The 19,050-nt window shown below is 54.1% G+C and overlaps 1 long non-coding RNA gene across 1 annotated transcript; it reads left to right on the top strand.

The window, feature by feature from the left end:
• The first annotated feature begins 2,741 nt into the window (after positions 1 to 2,741).
• LOC113918214 lies at positions 2,742 to 18,777 on the top strand. The gene is made up of 3 exons (XR_003518479.2): positions 2,742 to 2,993; positions 7,858 to 7,965; positions 18,350 to 18,777. It is a non-coding gene; the product is annotated as an uncharacterized LOC113918214 (long non-coding RNA).
• Positions 18,778 to 19,050: the final 273 nt, after the last annotated feature.

The following is a 19,050-nucleotide window of genomic DNA, read 5'->3' as shown; positions in this document are numbered from 1 at the left end:
CCTGAATCAAGTTCACAGGCCCAGTCTGCTACCTTGAGATCCTTCCTTGGTTGCTCGTTGCCCTCTGGACCAGGTCCCAGGTCCTTAGCCTTCAGAGCCTCTGGACCTGTCCCTCACCGTCTCTAGGGTCTCAGTACTCCTGGGTAAGCCTAGAGCTTGGCCCACATCTTGCGGGGCCTGAGAGGAAGCCTGTGGCTCCCTGCCCCTGAGCCCACACACATGCTGTGCCCCAGCCAGAATGCCATGCCCATCCCGGTGAAGGCCACACAACAACAACATTGGTAGCAATAATCCTAGCTCGGCCAGACAGTGCTGAGCCTGACAGCTCGGGTTTCCAATCCCAGCTCCGCCATCTCCTAGCTGACAACCTTGGGGAAGTCACCTGACCTCCCTGTGCTCAGGCTCCCCATCTGTAAAATGAGTATACTATCACTCTCCTTTTCACTCTCCTTTTCTAAGGATGGTCAGGAGACAAATGAGCACGTGCCCGGCCTGACTAGTGCCAGGTCATAACAAGCAACCAAATACTAGAAGACATAAGTAAGGGAAGGAAGGGGAGGGGTCACCACTGGGTACAGTTATGCCCCTGTGTGTTGAGTGCTCCACACCCACACCATCCCATTCTGATCCACTCAGCAGCCCAGTGAAGAAGACACTACTAGTGCTCCCAGTTTCCAGGTAAGGAAACAGAGGTACAAAGCTGTACTTAGGGTCTTCTCAGCTCTCTGCCAAGAAGGGCAGCCTCAGAGGAAGAAAAACTATCTAAAAGCAGTTACCTTTTCAATGTGTCTACTGCCACGTGTCTGCCGGACGCTTTAGCTGCAGGACCTCAGATCCTCAAGGTAACCATCTCATCATTTATAGATGAGGCCATCAAGGCCGCGAAGATTTGCCTGAGCTCGGCCAGCTAGGAAGGGGCAGGTCTGCTGGCTCCAGATCCTGAGGTCTTTCTGGAATAGTGTCCCAGCCACGGAGCTGCACACCATGCTTGGCTCTCCCTTCCAGGGAGGACCTGTCCAGAGGGAAGCAGTGAGTCAACAGCCTCTAGCCTCTTTGCCTTCAGAACCCACCAAGGCAGTAGGACGACGCCACATTCTTCACAAGCTAGAAACTGAGTGCGGCGGTGGTACGAGGGCCTGGCCAGTTCTGCTCCACAGCTCTGGGCTGGCAAGACTTTCCCAGAGCTATGCTGTAGGCTGAGGCCTCAGTCCTTCCTTCACTCCCTCCTTTCAGAAGAATCAGCCCTGCACTGAGGTCAGGAGCCCTTCCTTCCTTGACTCTTCACAGGCATACATCCCTCGCAATTCTCATCTTGACAGCTGGTTTTCAGGGACCCCAGGTGAGACCATGCATCATCTTCCATCCCAACTGCCAGGAAGACTTCTCAGGTATGGAGTCCTGCAGGGCTCTGCAGGTGCGGACGGCAGCGCAGGGCTTCTGTGACCTCCAGGAGTGGAGGGATCCCCTGAGGGCTGGGGTCTGGAGCCCTCTGGCCATTAACACAGCAGCCTTTCCCCTTCCTCAGGGGCGAGCGACAGACTGAGAATCAGACAGAGCTGGTGTCCTTGTACCAGTGCCTTAGACTGTCTGGGCCTCAGTGCTCCTCATCTGTGAAACAGGCATGGGGATACCTATGCCACCACATTGTCTTGAGAACTGCAGAAAGCACCTGCTTTTCAAAGGTGATAACCAGGAGTGTGGGGTTTTAGGTCCATTTCATTAGAAGCGAGATGATCAGAATTGGGAAAAGTCACAGAGCCCTACACTTTTATTATTCAGGTGGAGAACTGGGGACAGAAAGGGGGGAGGAGGCCGGAAGGAGCCTCGAGGCCCTAGCAGGGGTGGACTCCTGTCCCTTGGCCCCGCCCCCGAGTCCTGAATGGCTTCCATTGCCATGCAGCACCACCGTTGCCTTCAGCTACGGGCAACCCGAAATGTGTGTGTTAGAACTAGTCACAGGGTGCCCCAGGTGTGCCCAGGCTCCCTGCTCTCACCCTGTCCCTGGGCAACTCTGGGGACTTGGTGGGGGGAGAGGGAAACCCAAGTAAGCCTTGGTGCTTTCATGAAGACTGTGGCTAGCCAGAGGGCTGCTCAGAGGCTGCGTTTCCAGGAGAAGCCCACCACAGAGGCAGGGCGGAGGAGGAGGCTGAGGCTGTGCCCACCTCCACTGCTAAAGAGATCTCTGGGCCACCTCTCTAGAAGCTAGAACAACCAGAGACACAAAGCTAGGAATACCTCCCGAGACCTCCGGGAAACAAAGACAAAGACACAGGATCACCCCTGTCTGAGTTAAAGACGAAGACCACAGACATGAGGTAGGTAGAGCGACTTGGAGACAGCACAAGACACAGAGAGACCCAGGGTGGAGAGGATGAGGTGCAAAACAGATGGAGCGGCAGAGACTGAGACGCAGAGAAATGGGGGAAGGGGATGAAAGGAACGGCGGAGAGAGAGGAGACAGGGAGAAAGCCGGTGCCAGGGCTGGGGGCGCGGCAGGGGCGGGCGCGGGCCGGCTCCGGGCACGGGGCTGCGCACACCTGCGCTCCGGCTGGTGGCCGAGGTCAGAGCCCCCCGGCCGCCTGCCCGCTGCTCCCCCAGCCTTTGTCCTGTGGCTGGAGGCCGTTCCCGTGGGCCGGGAGCGCCCCCTGCCGTCCATAGAGGGTCGGACGGCAGAGAGCACTCAAACCTCGCGCCCAGAGACCCGCCGCCGCTGGGCGTCCGCTCGCGGTGCACGAGGGGAACAGGCCCAGGGAGAGGACAGGAGGGAACCTCAGCCGGCCGGCGCCTCTATTGGACCGAACTCTAAGCCTCTAGTTTGGTGCTTCTTGCGCTGATGCCTGCCGGCTCTCGCAGGGGACGGTCTGAGTCCCGGAGGTGCTGCAGAGTGAGGTCCCCCCACCCGAGGAGGACGCCCACAGCCCTGCCTCCACCATCCACGCCCCCTCTCCTGTGCAAGACTCAGGCCGCCACGCGGAAGGCAAGCAACAAAATCGGTAAGCAGAGCCGCCAGGGACTGCGTCAGCTTGTGGCCCTGGCGAGGGGACACGGCTCTCGCCCAGCGAACCCCTCCGGGGAAGAGCCCACCACACCCAGCTTTGCCCAATTTTCAGATTTTTCCAAAAAAAGCCAGAAAATTTGGATTTTTATGGGAATGCACACAATTCAATAGCTTTTCAAAACAGGGTAAGGGAAAAAAATGCATTTGGCCCTCAGGCCACCCGCGGGCATCAGCTCTCTCTCAGACTTCTGCCGCCCCTCTGACTCGGGCCTTCTGTGGCTGTGTCCTTAAGAGTTTTCTTCACTTAAATACATTATGGAAAAAGGAAACTCTATCTCTATTATAATTAGAAACCCAGTATCCTGCTTGCCATAGAAGCCGGGTAACCTTAGAAGGAAAATAGGACCATTAAAACTAAAAGTTTGGTCCTGTTCCTCTCACATTACCACATTTGGTGGTCAGCCTCACCTGCAAAGTGCTGATGTCATGAACCACAGGACCTCAGGGTCGGTGGCGATGGGCCCAAAAAAGGGATCTTTCCGGGACCCTCGCAGTGGCCTCTGGGAGTCTGGGAACCGAGAGAGGCTCCTCCATCTGTGTCACTGTCACTGTCCCACTCAGAGCCACCAAAGTGGAAGGCGGGGGGAGGGGCGCTGCCCTCAGAGATTAAAGCACAGAAGGCAGCAGGGCTTGCCCGAGAGGAGGTAGGGAGACGGCGCAGAGACAGTGCCTGAGACTTGGATCAAACTAGAACCTTCTCAGTGATTCCCACCGTGGAGACTGATGACCTTGTTCCTTAGTAGCAAGGAAGGAGCCTGATCCTTCCTGTAAGGATCAGCAGTGACGCTCCCAACATTTGGGAAATGCCAGTCAGGGCATAGCAGGAAGCAGAGGGAAGAGGGGAGCTAGGGCCCATCCTGTAGGAGGAGAAGCAAATGGATGGTGTGTGGACCGGGAGGGAGGATCTCCAGCAAAGTGGCTTCTTTACACAAGTCATTCCCTTGCTTCAAACCTTCCAGGAGCACCCCAACTCTGGGACCAAGACCAAACTCTGCGTGCTTAGGAGGCCCCACAGTAACTGTCCACTCACTGGCCCCAGGACCTCCGTGCTCCCCACCCCCCAACCCCAGCCCCACTGGCCTGCTCTCCTGGTGAACAGGCTGCAGATGGATCTCGAGAATTTGAGTAGGAGTTAGCCGTGTGAATCAGACTGGGCGAAGGGAACAGGCTGCACCGAGGCGTGGAGGTGTGAAACAGCATGTCGTGTTCCGGGACTTGGTGAAGCCCAAGGACTGGGGCAGAAACCGGGAGGTGGACGAGACAGTAGGTGAGAGGGGCAGGCACGCAGTGGCACCCTGGTACAGCTGCGGAATATCAGACAACCTATACAAAATGTAATTAACTCTCCACCAATAGACGTAAAGGGATTTCTATACGGTATTGTTGAATGAGAGAAACAATTTGAAGATAAGTATGTATAATACGATCCCATTTTTATAAAACAATGGCCAAAATACTCTGTGAGCACATACATACAGCCATGTATCTGTATAGGGTTTTATTAACACAAAAGAAAAATACAGAAGGCTACATACTGGGTTGTTAACATGGGTTTTCTTCTGGAAAACCTTTTGTGGGGGAAGGAGAACCAAGAAAAAAAGGATATAAAAAGTCCAGACTGCCTTTCAGAAGATGTATGACCACAGTTATGATGCATGTGCCCGTCATCCGCCCATCACCAAACCCGGACATGTGCGGGTGCGCTCAGCCCATCCCTGCTCTTCACCCCACATGTCTGCTCCTGTCTGGATGACAAGGACATCTCCCCACCTGCCCCCCAGGCCCCCTGAAACACACACACTATGTTTAATTTTGTGTTCTCCCACCCAGCCCATTCTCCACACAGCTAACCCTCTCATGGTCCCAATTGCTCTGAGAGCGAAGCCCAGCCCTCAGAATGGCTCCCAAGCTCCTACTCGGCTGGCCTTGTCACCACTGCAGACTCAAATCTCATTGCTCCCCTGTCCACTGCCAAGTAGCCCATGCTCCCAACCACTGTATTTCCCTCACCTCACCTTTACACCATTCAGCACAAACTTTGTTGCTATTTGCTATATTCCAGTCACAGTTCTGAGCCCTCAGCATTTATTAAAAGCATTTAATCCTCACAACAACCCTGTAAAAGGGTACAATATTTTTGGTTGTATTATATTTTGTAGGATGGAAAGCTGACACACAGAAATGTAAATAATTTGCCTAAGATCGCACAACTAGTTAGTGGGGAAAGCGGTCCTGTAGCCAAAGCTCCTGAACCACTGCGCCCTCTCTTATGCCTTTGAACACGCTATTCCCTCTGTATGGAACTCTCTTTAGTTTCTGTGTTCACTTGGCTAAATCCTGATCACCACTAGATTTCAATTGACATATTGCTTCCTCCAGGAAGACTTCCCGGACCCCCCAAATCTGGGCTAGACATTCTTTTGATGTTCTTTCCCATAGCCCAGTCATTCCTCATTCATAGCACATCTCATGCTCTTCTAGGGTTGCTGAACATCACTACCAGCCTATGAGCTCCTTGCAGGCGGGGGCCTTAGTTTACTCTTTTGAAGATGGGTCCCAAGTACCTAGCACAAACAAAGCTTGTGTTAGGAGCTCAGTCAATGTGTGCTGGATAAAAGAGTGACTATTAATACTTCACATAGGCTAAGATTTGCTTGCTCCACATATTGGAGCGGGGGTGGCGGCCTGAGGGGGAGTCTTGTTTGAGCCCCTTTCAGCACCACAGAGAGCTCCTCGGCCAGCCTCCTGCGGCTTGGCCAAGGGTCTGTGGGTTTGCTTCTTTGTTCTCTGGTGGTTCTGAGCTCTGTCCTGGCTAGGACTCTCAAGGCATGAAAACTTCGCTGGTTTGTCTGAGTGGGGAATACCTCAGGGCAGAGGAGGAAGAAGAGGAATCTGAGGGCTAGAATGAGCCAGTCCCTTGGGCAGAGCTGCATCCCCACCCCAGGGTCCTCTCATCAATCACACCCCACCTCATATACACTTTTTAGCCAGCACAAAGTTTAAAAAAGTAGTTAGTTAGAGAGCCTGTTGGAAGCGGCGCCAAATCTATGTGTTTTCTGGAAGTATTGAACTAGAAAGAAATGAAAACATCAAAATACTCTTTGTACCAGGCTCAAATTGAGCCCTGCTTCATTCAGTCCATGTCTCGGCCTGACTAGAATGATGAAGGGATGGAGGGGAGAGTGGGTTGAAAAGGAACAAGGCTCAGCGGGGAACCTCAGACTGCCATTCTCCGACCACGGGCTGGCGAGCTCAGAAGGAGCCCCTGCTCCGGAGGAGAGCAGAGGAACAAGATTGACAGGTGAGGAGATAGAGGGGGAGGGGGCAGCCGCTGGAAGAGGCTGAGACACAAAGCCATGCTGGCAGACTGGGGAGAGCCTGGGAGAGGAGTAGACGGACCAGCCAGAGCCATCAGTGCTCCAAGAAGCATGTGCAAGAGCTCACCAGGCAGCCACAGGGCCCCAAGGCAGAAAGGACAGTGTGTGTGAAGGAAGAGATGTGAACCGCATATTGGCAGGAGCCAGAGGACAACACCAGTCAGAAACATAGCCAGACAAAACCTCCGAGGTTTTTGAGTGTCACTTACAGCCTGCTTGGAGGGCCCCCAGCCTTGGGAAAGAACCCGGTCTTAGATGACCAAGAGGCTTTTGTCACTCCTTGTTCAAAAGCACATTTTGGGACCAAATCTGGTGGCTGGAGTTGCCCAGTTGTGCACCAGGCTATCACAAGGCTGAGGTCCCCACCACCAGAGACATTCATTGTGTGTGTGTGTGGGTGTGGGTGTGGGTGGGTGGGTGGGTGGGTGGGTGGGTGGGTGGGTGTGTGTGTGTGTATGTGTGGAGGGGTGCCAAAGGATGAAGAGAAACCAGGTTCTTGGAGTCCACTCCACAGCCGGGTTTTGCTAGCCCTGATCCTGCGAAGCTGGAGGCAGCCACTCCTCCATGGCCAACGATTTGGGAAATGGGGGTGCCCCAGCTGGTCTCAGCTGAGACGGAGAGGAAATGAGTCATATCTCAAGGCCATGGAGAGGGGAGATGTCTGGCTCATTTTGTTTTTACACAGCATTGGCTGAGCACTTTCTCTGTGTGCCTGTTACGCACATCAGTGGCCTGAATGCTCTCAACAGCCATCAGAAGTGGGTGCAGCTGTTACACAGCTCTTTGCCCCAGAGCTCAGAGAGGCAAAGCAAGTTGCCCAAGGCCACCAGCAAATTAGCAAGGGAGCTGGGACTGTTACAGACCGTGCCAGACACAGGCAAATGGAGAAGAGTGCATCTGCCCTGCTCTCTACCCACATTCCAGACTCTTCTCTGTTCTTCCCCTTCTCCAGCTCCTTGCCTTCGAGGACTGGCTTCCTGCTTGAGAGAGAGCTGCCACCACTGTGAATCAAGCACTGCCTACCTTCTCAGTGGGGCTGGGTTCTGGGCATTTGGGGTCTCGGCCATAGGTTCTGCTGGGAAATGGGAGGATCCTGCCCCTCTTGGTCCAAATGAGCCAGACATCCATTGGGAGAAAGTGACAGGCTGGCTCCAGGCATAAGCCCACCTCCAGCATTTCTAACCCCAAATCCTCTTCTTGCCCCATTTGTCACCTCGCTCTGGGCACCACCCCTCCTGGCCCTGACCTGCCCTGGACTCACTTCTCTGCCTCTCGCTGAGCATTTCAGGGATCTAGCCTCTGGCCCCACACATCATCATCTTAGAAGCAAACCCTTCCTCGGACCCACTCCATACCAGATGTTCTTGCAAGACCCTCATGTCTATTTGTTCATTTAATCCTGACACCTACCCCATATTACAGATGAGGAAACTGAGGCGGAAAGCAGACACCGTACTTGTGAGTGACTAGACCCAGGCAGTGTGACCCCAAGCTCTGTGCTCTTAACACCCTGCTGTCTCTCGGTGACAGGTGAGTGTGTGATTCTGGATGCTCAAGGTACCCATCCACCTGGAGGGCTCAGGGCTGTGAACTGGGGTTCCCCTCTCCTGCACGGAGCCTGTCCTTGGGCGGTTGGGAAGGAAGGTGCAGGGAGCCTCCGGCCGTGCGCTGGAGAACTGCATGCTCTGGCACCAACACTGGCTGGGCAGCAGGCGGGCTTACACAATGAAAGCTAATTCCTCAGTTGTAATGACTGGAAGAACTGCTGGCTTCTGACTCCTCGCATAATTACCGTGAGACCTCCGTAGAGTAATTCACCAGATAATTACATGGTAGCAGGTGGGGGGTGGGATTCTTCTCTGGAAGGTAAAGAGGTAGCATTTAATTTCGAGGGGGATGCCTAATCCTATAATTACTCAGTAAAGTCCCGTATTTCCGCCAACTTGATTCCCTAGGGCCAGCCTGACCTGCAGAACCAAATCAAGCAGGAGCTCTTGCCCAAGATGAAAATTCGAGGCGGGGGCAGGGGGGTTGATGGGGTTTCCCAGAGCATCTTTACATGTGAATTGTCCTTGGAGCCTCGAAATACAACAGGAGAAATAGGCAGGGGAGGAAATAGAAAGTGCTTTAATATGCTGAAGATGAAACAGACACAAAGGGAGAAATCTTTCCTATCCCCAGGCAAATCAGCTGTTCAGTGTGGTCATCCAGGCTGGGGTTCAAACTCAGGGCATCCCAACCTGTCTGAGACCAACTTCTTTGTCAGTCAAAGGGGGCTGAGCCACACTGCATCGGTGTGCATTATCACAAATAGTACTGCCTAACAAATACTCCAAAACACGGAGGCTTTTAAAAAGCCACCATTTATTGCTCATGCTTTGGCAGTAAGCCGGTAGCTCGGCTAAAGCTGTGACTCACTCACATGCCTGGTGACATGGCTGTCAGCTGGGGCAACAGGTGACTGGGCCACATGCCTCTGGTCCTCCAGCAGGGGAGCCTGGGCTTGGTCACATGGCGGCTGGACAGCTCCAAGAGCCACAGTGGAAATGTACAGGGCCTCTTGAGACCCAGGTTGGGAATGAGAACACCGTCACTTCTGGCCACATTCTACTGGCCAAAGCAGGTCCCAGGACAGCCCGGAGTCCAGGGTGGAGAAATGGACTGCACCCCTTGATGGGAGGGCCTGCATCGCATCAGCAAAGGGCATGAATACAGGGAGGGATGAGAGATTGGACCCACCTTGGTAATCAATCTACCACAGCCTGCCTTATTGGGTTATTGCAAGATTTATGAGATGCAGCTCATAAGGTTCCTTGCACACATAAGTGTTCAGTAAAGTGGAGGTCTGCTTATTATTGCGAATAATAATAGAAGGAGGCTAGTGTCAGGGAAGGGGATGGACTCCTGGTGCCTAACATCCAAGCCGCTGGCCTACCCCTGCACAGAGACAATGGTGCAGTGGAAATGCCTAGCACAGACGGGGATGTGAGTCCCTGTCCTGCCTACCTCTTGCTCTGTGACCTGGGCAACTCACTCCCCACTCAATGCATGGGTGTCTATGGCACCAAGTGGGGGTGACCCCCCTCCACAGGAGCAGCATGAGGGTCAGAGGGACACACTGCATGCCACGACAAAGCTGACCCCCGGCCCCCTGGCTGCTTCTCTCTCTTTTTTTTTAAGATTTATTTATTTGAGAGAGAGAAAGAGAGCATGCACTCGGGCAAGCAGGGTAGGGGGGCAGAGGGAGAGGAAGAGAGAATCCCAAGCGGACTCCCCAATGAGCACAGAGCCGGGTGCAGGGCTCGCTCTCACAACCCTGAGATCATGACCTGAGTCAAAACCAAGACTTGGATGCCTAACCGACTGAGTCACCCAGGCACTGCTCTGTTGTTTCAAATCTAAACCCCACTGCCCAGAGGGTTTTGTATAGCTGTATTTCCTGTTGCTTCCATTACAAGAAGAGCAACTGATTTCCTTTCTTTTTCCAAATATTACATTATTCTATAATACAGGAATGCTTTTTCAAACTGGATATTTCTTCACGGAGATTCTGGTGCGTTCCCTGCTCCACCAGGCCATCCTGCCCCCCACCCACACCTCCAGGCAGGACCATACCCTCATACCCTTCTCCAGTGGTCACAACAATTTCTTTCCATAAATTCAGTTGTCATTACACAAGTAATTGTACTCTCCTTTTGAACACGGCAGAGAAAGGGGCACCTGGGTGGCTCAGTCAGTTAAGCATCTGCCTTTGGCTCAGGCCATGATCTTGGAGTCCCGGGATCGAGCCCCACATCAAGCCCCGCATCAGGCTCCCTGCTCAGTGGGGAGTCTGCTTCTCCCTCTGCCCCTGCTCATGCCCTCTCTCTCTTTCTCATTCTCTCTCTCTCTCAAATAAATATTTTTTTAAATGAACACTGCCGAGAAGGTAGAGTGCTGCATGCCCGCCATCCCCCATTGCAAATCCTTCCCCCAGGCCCCACCACAGATGTCATCTTCACCTCCCCCAGACCACCACAAATGCCGGCACATTTCACATCTTTCCAGACCTCTTCCTCTTAATTAACATATACATTAATTAAATCAGATCCCATTAATTTACATGTAATATATACGTTCCCAGAGAAGTAAGACGTCTAGTGGGAAGTATATATTAATTTGCAACATTCTTTTTCACCCAAACTGTAAATATCTAACTCTATGGATGCATATAGATCTGGTTCATTCTGTTTACATGTTGTATTCTGTAGTATGAATGGACCATATTTTATCCATCCATTCCCTAGTTGATAATAAAATACTCACCACAGCACTCTCCTAAACAAGCATTTAGAATAGGGATTAACTCACTTAATCCCTCACATGAACCAACCATGAGATAGACATTACTATTATTTCCATTTTGCAGTTTTGAAGAAACCATGGCTCAGAGAGGGCAGGTGACCTAGGTAAGGTCACACAGCAAATAAGGGGCAAGGCCAGGACTTGAGCCTATGTAGTCTTGCTCCATAGTTCCTGCTCTCAACCACAATGCTGTGCTGCCTCTCACAGCATCTGTGTATGGGTTGTTCCGGATTTGGTTGGTTTTTGCGGGGGGTGGTTTAGGTTTTTTGCAAAAGTAGCCCAGCCATCTTAATTCTGAAGAATTAAGTTCTGGGGTGTCTGAGCTCAGCCCCAGGTGGGCTGGACAAGAATGATAAGGTCCCTTGGAAGACCAAGGTTAGCATTCTGTTAAGCCAACATCTACATTGGCCATTACAATGTCAACTGCCTTCATGAAGACACGAACCGTGTCTCAGGGATCAGCCTGGGGCTCAGTCAGGGCAGCGCTGAGTAACAAAAGAGGGACAGCCCTTTCCGAACATTGGCATCCCTGAGACTAGAAACGCTAAAGTGGCCTCTGGGTCACTAAGTGCATCTCCCTGAAGGGCCAAAAGTGTGTACCAAGACCGGATGGCAGAAGGCAAGGAGGCACATTCTGGAAATTCTAAGTGATTCAGTATCGGGGACATAAAGCAGGGAGAAAGAGGAGCTTGGGAAGAGTGGGTGGTCAGAGGCGAAGTCAGGGAGGCCGGCATGCCAGGCTCAATTCCATAAGCCTCTCTGAAAGGTCAGAGCAAGGAGCTGGACAGGCAGGAAAGGGGAGGTGTGGCCAGAAGGGACATGGCTTGGAGGTGCAGAGGAGCAGAACTGAACGGGTGCCAGAGAGTTTGCCAGACCTGAGAGAGGGAACAAGGCAGAAGCCTGCAGGTCAGCAGGAGCCAAGGTGTGGGGTCTGAGAGCTATATGCAGTAAATAGCCCAGGCTCCGTCCTGCATTTGCCAGGAGCTACAGAGGTGCAGGCACAGGGCCATGAGCTGAGGGAGCTGGACTCAGGGAGGATTTCTCCAGATGAAGGGGGTGGAGGCAGCTATGTCTGAGGGGTTTCTCCACCTGAGGGAGCTGGGGCAGAGCTCCGTTCCAGGGGGCCACAGGGAAAAGAGGATTCCAGCACTTCTGCAGAAACAGGTGCATGGTACAGGGTGGATGTCCTCTGCCCCCATTTCCTCGGCTTTAATCCTCTCGACTTTTCCTTGAGTCTAGTGGTTTGTGGGGCAGAGCCTTCCAGGAGCGTGTTGGAATTGCTTTGAGGCCAGTGGGCATCCACTCCAGGGGCAGCAACTCCAGGGGCCCCTGCAGACCCCAGCCCTCCCCAAGAGTCACCCCCGTCCTCCCAGATGGTTCTGTGGCCATCAGAGAGGGCAGCACCCTTTAGTGGCAGCACACCTACCAAACAAGGGGGTGAGGCCCCCGCACACGGCAGGTGCTTAGCAATTACTTCCAAAGTGCCATTCCATCACACAGACTGCATGCAGAGTTCTGGGGTGTCCGAGCTTAGCCCCAGCCGGGCTGGACAAGAATGATCAGGTCCCCGGGAAGACCAAGGTTAGCATTCTGTTAAGCCAACATCCCACGGCCATTACAATGTCAGCTGCCCTCATGAAGACACGGACCGGGTCTCTCTTGATCATCTGGGACATCTGCTGCATGTCTTGGGTGGGGCCGATCCTGAGACAAGGGTCAAGTTCACATCCTTTATTTAGGAAGTGGATCTAGGTAGCACCAGTAGGGAAATGGGGCTGAGACAAGGAAGGGAAGGAGACCAATGCTATGCAGCCTCAAACCAGTCACCGAAGCTCTCTGATCTTTGTTTCTCAGTAGAACTGGGTACAGTAATCTCTCTCTGAGAGGATTTGGGGGAGGTTAAAGGGAAGTGATGACAAAAACAGGATAGGTCATTATGTTGCAGTGCTGGGGACTCTCTAAGCATCAAGCACTGGCCCAGAGCAAAGGATAGACCTACACCCCATGTATGCAGGGCTGCAGGTTGCTGTCCCTTGCCAGGCCTGGGGCTGGATTCTGCCCTCTGGGCTCCATGCTGGTCCAAGGACATGATCTTCCATTGGGACTCCAGGACCCCCTGAAACCCCCAGTGGATAGCAGGGGAGGGGAGGGCTTTTCATTCTGAACTCTGCTGGACTTTTTGGACTCCACATGGGTAAAGTTCAGCAATCCACACCACCCCAATCCACGAGTACTCCAAGGTTGAGTGGGCACAGCCGTGAAGCCCTCTGGGCTTTGGCACAGGCCCATCTTAGGCAAGGGGCCTAGAATCCCAGGGTCCATCTAATACTCCAGTCAATCAGAGAATGACTCCTCATTTGCTTCCCCACCAGTTGCCCTGTGACCTTAGCAACTTCCTTAGCCCTTCTGTGTCTCCTTTGCAGCATCTGTAAAATGGGGCTAACAACAGTACCTACCTTCTGGCTTGTTGGGAGGGGAGGACTGTTCATCCATGCAAAGGGTCCAGGCACATAGTAAGTGCTCAGAAAATGCTGGCTGCTAGTGCTAGGCTGGAAGAATAGTCAGGGTCCCAGATGTCAGGGCTGCTGAGGGGTAGGAGCTTAAAATCAGGTGGAGATAGATAATATCCTCGTGGCTGATTTCATCAGGGACACTAGGGAGCCCCTTCCCATACCCATGACACTCCAAGCAAACTGAAGGTTAGGGTGCGGCTAACAGAGCCTGCCCCAGGGGCACAGCTGATGAGGGGCTGACAGGTGAGCTGAGGAAGGAGGATGGGGGTGTTCTGAGCCCCAAGCAGGCCTAGGCTCCAAGATATGCATATGACCCAAACTTGGTTAGCTTTGTCCTGTGTCTGGAATGTCTAGTCCCTTACACAGGTGACTTCATTAGTCCCCACAAGGTCCTATCAGGTAGAGTCCAGAATCAGCCCATCTTTCAGATAAAGAAACTGAGGCACAGAGAGATTAGGTGCTCACCCAGGGGGCAGAGCCATGGTACTTCCCAGCAAGCCTGCCTGAGTCTGTGCTCCTCTTACCCACTGCTTTGGAAAGGTGGTTGGGGGGGGGGGGCATTTTCCAGAAGCTCTCCCCTCCACTGCCTCAACCCAGGATCCTGCATCTCCTCCCTAGTCCCTCCCTTAGGCTCCACCTCTTCCCTGCACCACCAGCCCCCCCAGGCTCCATCTCCTCCCTGCACCCACCCAGGCTCCATCTCCTGCCTGGTCCCCTCCCCCAGGGTCCCTTTCCTCCCTTGTGACCCCCAAAGCACCATCTCACCCCCAGGCTCCATCTGCACCCCCTTTCCTCTGGAGTACCCCATATTCTCAGCATCTTTCCCTGACATGCACTCCCTCTGCAGCTAACTCTCCCTGACTAAGCTGGGTCTCTGAGTTTGGGCATTGGCCTTGGGGGTCCCTGACCCAAAGGGATGAAGAGAGACATCCGGAGTGCTGTCTACCTCCCTTTTCTCCCGGGATCTGCCGGGCCCAGACCCTACTTAGCCTGCTGTGCTTCAAACCTGGGCTCTCCACCCCTGCCCGCCTGCTGTAGGCAGGCCTGGCTGCCCTCGTGCAGAAGGGGGGTAGGAAGGAAAGCTACTTGCCTCCAGGCCCACAGCTTCCACATCAAACCCATCCTCATTAAGAAGCGCTGCGTGTGCCAGGGTGACATCTTTATTCGTGCGCCCAGAGACTTCAAAGCCTTCAGGAGATCTCCTCGGTGGATTAGACATGAAAAATGTCGGAGATGAGATGGAGCAAAGAAGCAGACGGCCGCTCCAGGCGTTAATTAAGCAGGGGGTGGGGGCCCACAGGACACGGCACGTAACCAGGGCTCCTCCAGCCCCAGCCCAGGGTGGGCGGGCTTGTCTAGGGCAGGGAGCTCCAGCCTGCTGCAGGCTCTCCAAGGCCACGAGCCCAGCCGCCTGTAGGCCAGGCCCTTCCCCATGGGAGAATTCACTCTACAGCATCCATGACCAAGCAGCTCCCCTGCTGGCCCACAAATGTGGATTGAGTCTTGCCCGGACAGGTCCAGGAGGAAGGGGACCCAGGCCCCTCCCAAAGAGTTCACAGCCTGGGGAGGCAGGAAGGAGCAGTCCCAAGCCCCTGCGGTAAGTTCTCCAGGAGAGGTGGGTTCGGGAGGCCGTGGGAGCTGGGATTCCAGGCAGAAGGGACAGCACATAAAAGCAGTTCTCTCACTGGAGGGTCACCAGCGGGATCCAAACTGAGATGGACCAGGACAAGCAGGCCATGGGTCGTCTTCAGTAAGGGGCAGTGTGGTCACAGTTAGGGTCTTGAGGATGCTGTGATGGCCTGGCTAGGAGCTGGGTTTGGGGCAGGGATCCAAAGGCTAGAAAGCAGTCAGGACATGGCCGTGGTCCTGGTGGAAGACATGGACCTGAAGCAAGAAGCAGCCACAGACATACAGAGGAGACAGAGGGATGGGAACCACCAGGTGAGGAGACCTGACTGATATCCAGATTCCTGCCCCTGGGACCAGGCAGAAGCTGGCCCATCCCCCTGGTGAGGACATGGAGAAAGGACAGGTGTGGGGAGGATGCTGAGCCTGGTCTGGGGCCTGCTGGCTTTGAGGTGCTCCAAGATACCTGGTGAGATGGTCAGAGGTGGGGGAGCTTTGGGACCAGAGCTCAGGGGAGGCACGGGAAAGCGTGGATGGCCCATCAGCCACACACACAAGATGTATGGGCTGGGGGGGCAGGGCAGGCTCTCTAGATGTCCTGTGTCCAAGGAGACTGTGTCAGCACTGCTGGGCCGAGGCCTCCATTGGTGCCAGGGAAGAGGTGAGCAGCCAAGCCTGGGAGGGGGCAGAGGGCACAGTCTGATTATGCAGAGGAACAAAGCGAGGGGCCCGACAAAAGACTGCCATCCGGCCGAGGTGCCGCAGGGGACCCGAGTTCTGGCAGAGCAAGGGCACCATCTGCTTTAAAGGCAGAAGGCACGGACAGTGCTCCCCACCACCACCATGGACCTTACCCAGTGCCTAGGAAAGGTAGATGCTAGGACCAGGAAGTAGGATTCTGGCTGCCCCCATGGGTGCCTCCCAAAACATTTCCAAGGGGGATGGGAAGAGGAAATCTCCAGCTCAGAGGGCCACTGAGAAACAAATTTCTTTGAGCTTTCTGGTCCTTGCTAGAGGAGGGGGGAGAAAAGTTTCACAAATTAGCTTTCTCTCCCCCACTAGGGTGGGAGGAGGAAAATGGAGCTATTGATTGGCCCATTTGGAGTGTCAGCTTTGACTTGGTGTGTGTCACATGGGTGATCAATTGGAAAAAGCCGCAGGCTCTGATCAAGAGGCGACTTCAGCGTCTCCTGGCAGGGGACGCGGAGTCTGTGCCCGCGGTGGGGATGGGCACTGCTGCTCCTGGCCGAGTGGCAGCCACTCAAGTACAGGCCGACAAAATGTTTGGCTGTGCTCCTGCCCCACCTAAAACTCTCCCCTGCTTCCCCCTCCCACCCCCGAAGGACAGGGCATTCAAGGCAAACAACTCTGCTCTGCCAGGCAAGGGGCAGCTCTCTCTAACCCTGGGGGATCCCTGCCCTGCTGACGCCTGGTAAAGCCCCACACTGCTGCTGTCACCCTCTGTCTGAGCTCCCTGAGAGCAGGGCTTGTGCCGGGGCAGCTGTGGTTCTGCTGGCATCCATTCCCTCGTTCTAGAAATGGGACCTCAGCCTGCCGGGGTTAAGTCTGGTCTCACGTGAGCTAATGGACGGGGGCTCTAGGTTGACCAGATGGCCCAGGTCTGGCCAATGAGAGCGCTGTATCCCTGGTCACTGCGATTGGGTCAAGAAGTGATCATGTGACCCAGACAGAGCCATTCAGAGGCAGAGAGCGTATCCAACTAAGATTTTGCCACACTTTGGGGAAAGAGGAGGTCCTTCCTTTTCACCGGGGATCCCTAAGTTGGTAGGACATGACAAGGAGATCGTCGGTGTTTGAAGCAGGTTGGGTTCCCCAGGAAGTCGACTCTCAGAGTTCAGTGAAGGGGACGTTCATTAAAGAGAGTCCTGGGGATCAGGCCCTCAGAAGGCTGGTGAAGACAGCGCAGTGAGCAGAGGGAGAAGCGACAGGCCTGGCCACCCCACGGGGACCCCTGGAGCTCAAGTGGTCCCTTCAGGGTTGTCCTGAGCTGGGCTGAGATAGCCAAGCCTTTTCTTCTCCCCATCTATCAGCCACTGGGTCTGGGCCACCAAGGGAAAGTATGTGACCTTAGGCAACACAGTTCTTGGCACGCAGAGCAAGAGTTGAGAACTGTCTGCTTGACTGCCCTTCCAGGAGATGAAGGGGCAATGCGTCCTTCATCAAAGGGGGATCTGTGCAGTGCCTACAGGGTCTACCAGGGCGGCCATCTTTGTTACCACTAGGGAATGAATGAATGAATGAAAGAAATCCAGGGCAAAGCAGAAGTAAGAAATGGAGCCATGTTGAGATCCAAAGACCTTGTTTGAACCCCTAGTTGCTGCACTGCCTGATCCATCTGAACTTTTTGCTTAAGCCAGTTTGAGTTGGGATTCTGTCCCTGGCCAATGAGAGGGGTGGGCACTCAAACCAAGCTTAGTCTAACTAGGTCATTTTAGGGCTTAGCGTAAGAAGGACTTTTGATGACAAGGACTGGAGAGCAAGGAGGGATCCAGGGGGTCAGAAAGGAGAACACTGGAGCTTAGGTCAGAGGCAGCACTGGTCATGGTCAAGGCATGTGAAACAGGCCAGGGTGGGGGTGGGGGAGGGTAGGCACACCAAGAAAGGAAGCAGGGAGCACAGAGCTGGAGGGATGTCTGCACATACATACCACACCCTCCATCCCCAGCCTCCCAATGCCCAGTGATGCAACACTGAGTGACATGGACCCTGGCCAATGACAGCCCCACATTCCCTTGGCCACAGTGCTTGCTTCAGGGGGTAGGAGGGTCACCCTAACAGGACCAATCAGAGTCCAGGCACATCAGACCCAAGAATTCTGCCGGAGCTGAGACCTCTGGCCAGGACCCACGGTCCACTTTTCCCCCCCACCCCACTTCTTTCATGTGGTCATCACCCCACCCCCACCACCTCCTCTGCGTGACCCCCTTCCTTCAACCCAATTACAAGCAGGCTTCTCCTTGTGGAAGCCCCAGTCTTGTGCCCTCTGGGTTAGACCTTTTGGGCTAGGAGAACCTCCTAGGGCAGAGCCTGGTCTCCAGCCATCTCCGATTGCTCTTTCACCCCCACCTTCTCCACAGGCTTGGCACACCTGAGTGCGCATTTGCTTAGGAGTGTCAGAGAGAAGTGTGAGCTCAGGAGGAGGGGGGAGAGGAAAGGGGAAGTTCCATGGCAGGCACACATAAGGGAAAACAAAGTTCAGCTCAAACTGACGATCATGTCCTCAAGGCTCTGTGTAGGATGCCCAGCAACATGGCTCAGAAGTAAGGGAGAGAGCAAGGAGACAGGGAAGGAGGGAAGGAGGGGGGTGGCTGCGTTAGTCTTTCCTGAGCGCCCCCCTGTATGCCAGGCTTACCACTGTGTTACCTCCGGTGCCCACTCAGCAGCCCTCATGGTGGATTTTGTTCTTTCAGGAAATGGCTTATCGAAGACCTCATGGCAACTTCATGGCTATTTCCTTCACAGTACAGAGTTACGGAGCAGGGGCAGTATTTGGAGTAAAGCTGTAACAGAAGACAGAAAAATAAATCTGCAAGAATGATTAAGTGATTCCCAGAATGAGTCTCCACAATTACAGATTATCCCAGCTGGAAAGACTCTGGAGTCACAGACTCGACATCCCATTTCACAGAAGGGTAACTAAGCTCCTAAGTGGGCCCCAAGTCCTCGAATAAATGACGGGACCAAGCTTAAAACCCAGGTCTCCAGCCTAGTCGGAGGCTCTAATCAACCCCGCCGCCTTGGGCTTCAGTTCCTCCTTCCAGAGAATCCGGCATCCCTCCCTGTGTCAGGGAGTGGGGGGGACAAAGGTCTGCAGAAGGCCCTTCTGACTGAGCTCTGATCTGCCTTCCTTTTGTTCAACCCCATCATCTTTTGTAATTAGAAAATAAATTACTTTTTCTGAAAGAAACATGCCAGGTTCTAGCTACGTGGATAAGAGGGATGGAGCGGTCCTAGGCCTGACAGGTGGAGAACCAGCGTCCTATCAGCCAGGCCAGACAGCTGGGGCCTACAGACAGACCAGAGACAGCCGGGGGGTGGGGGGCGACAACACGGCATGGCAGGGAGGGGACGCAGAGCGGGGTGAGACAGCAGGACAGCAGCTTGGCTGATG

The sequence above is a fragment of the Zalophus californianus genome, chromosome 1 (assembly GCF_009762305.2).
Source record: "Zalophus californianus isolate mZalCal1 chromosome 1, mZalCal1.pri.v2, whole genome shotgun sequence".
Lineage (NCBI taxonomy): Eukaryota > Metazoa > Chordata > Mammalia > Carnivora > Otariidae > Zalophus > Zalophus californianus.
This window is presented reverse-complemented; position numbering and strand designations above follow the sequence as displayed.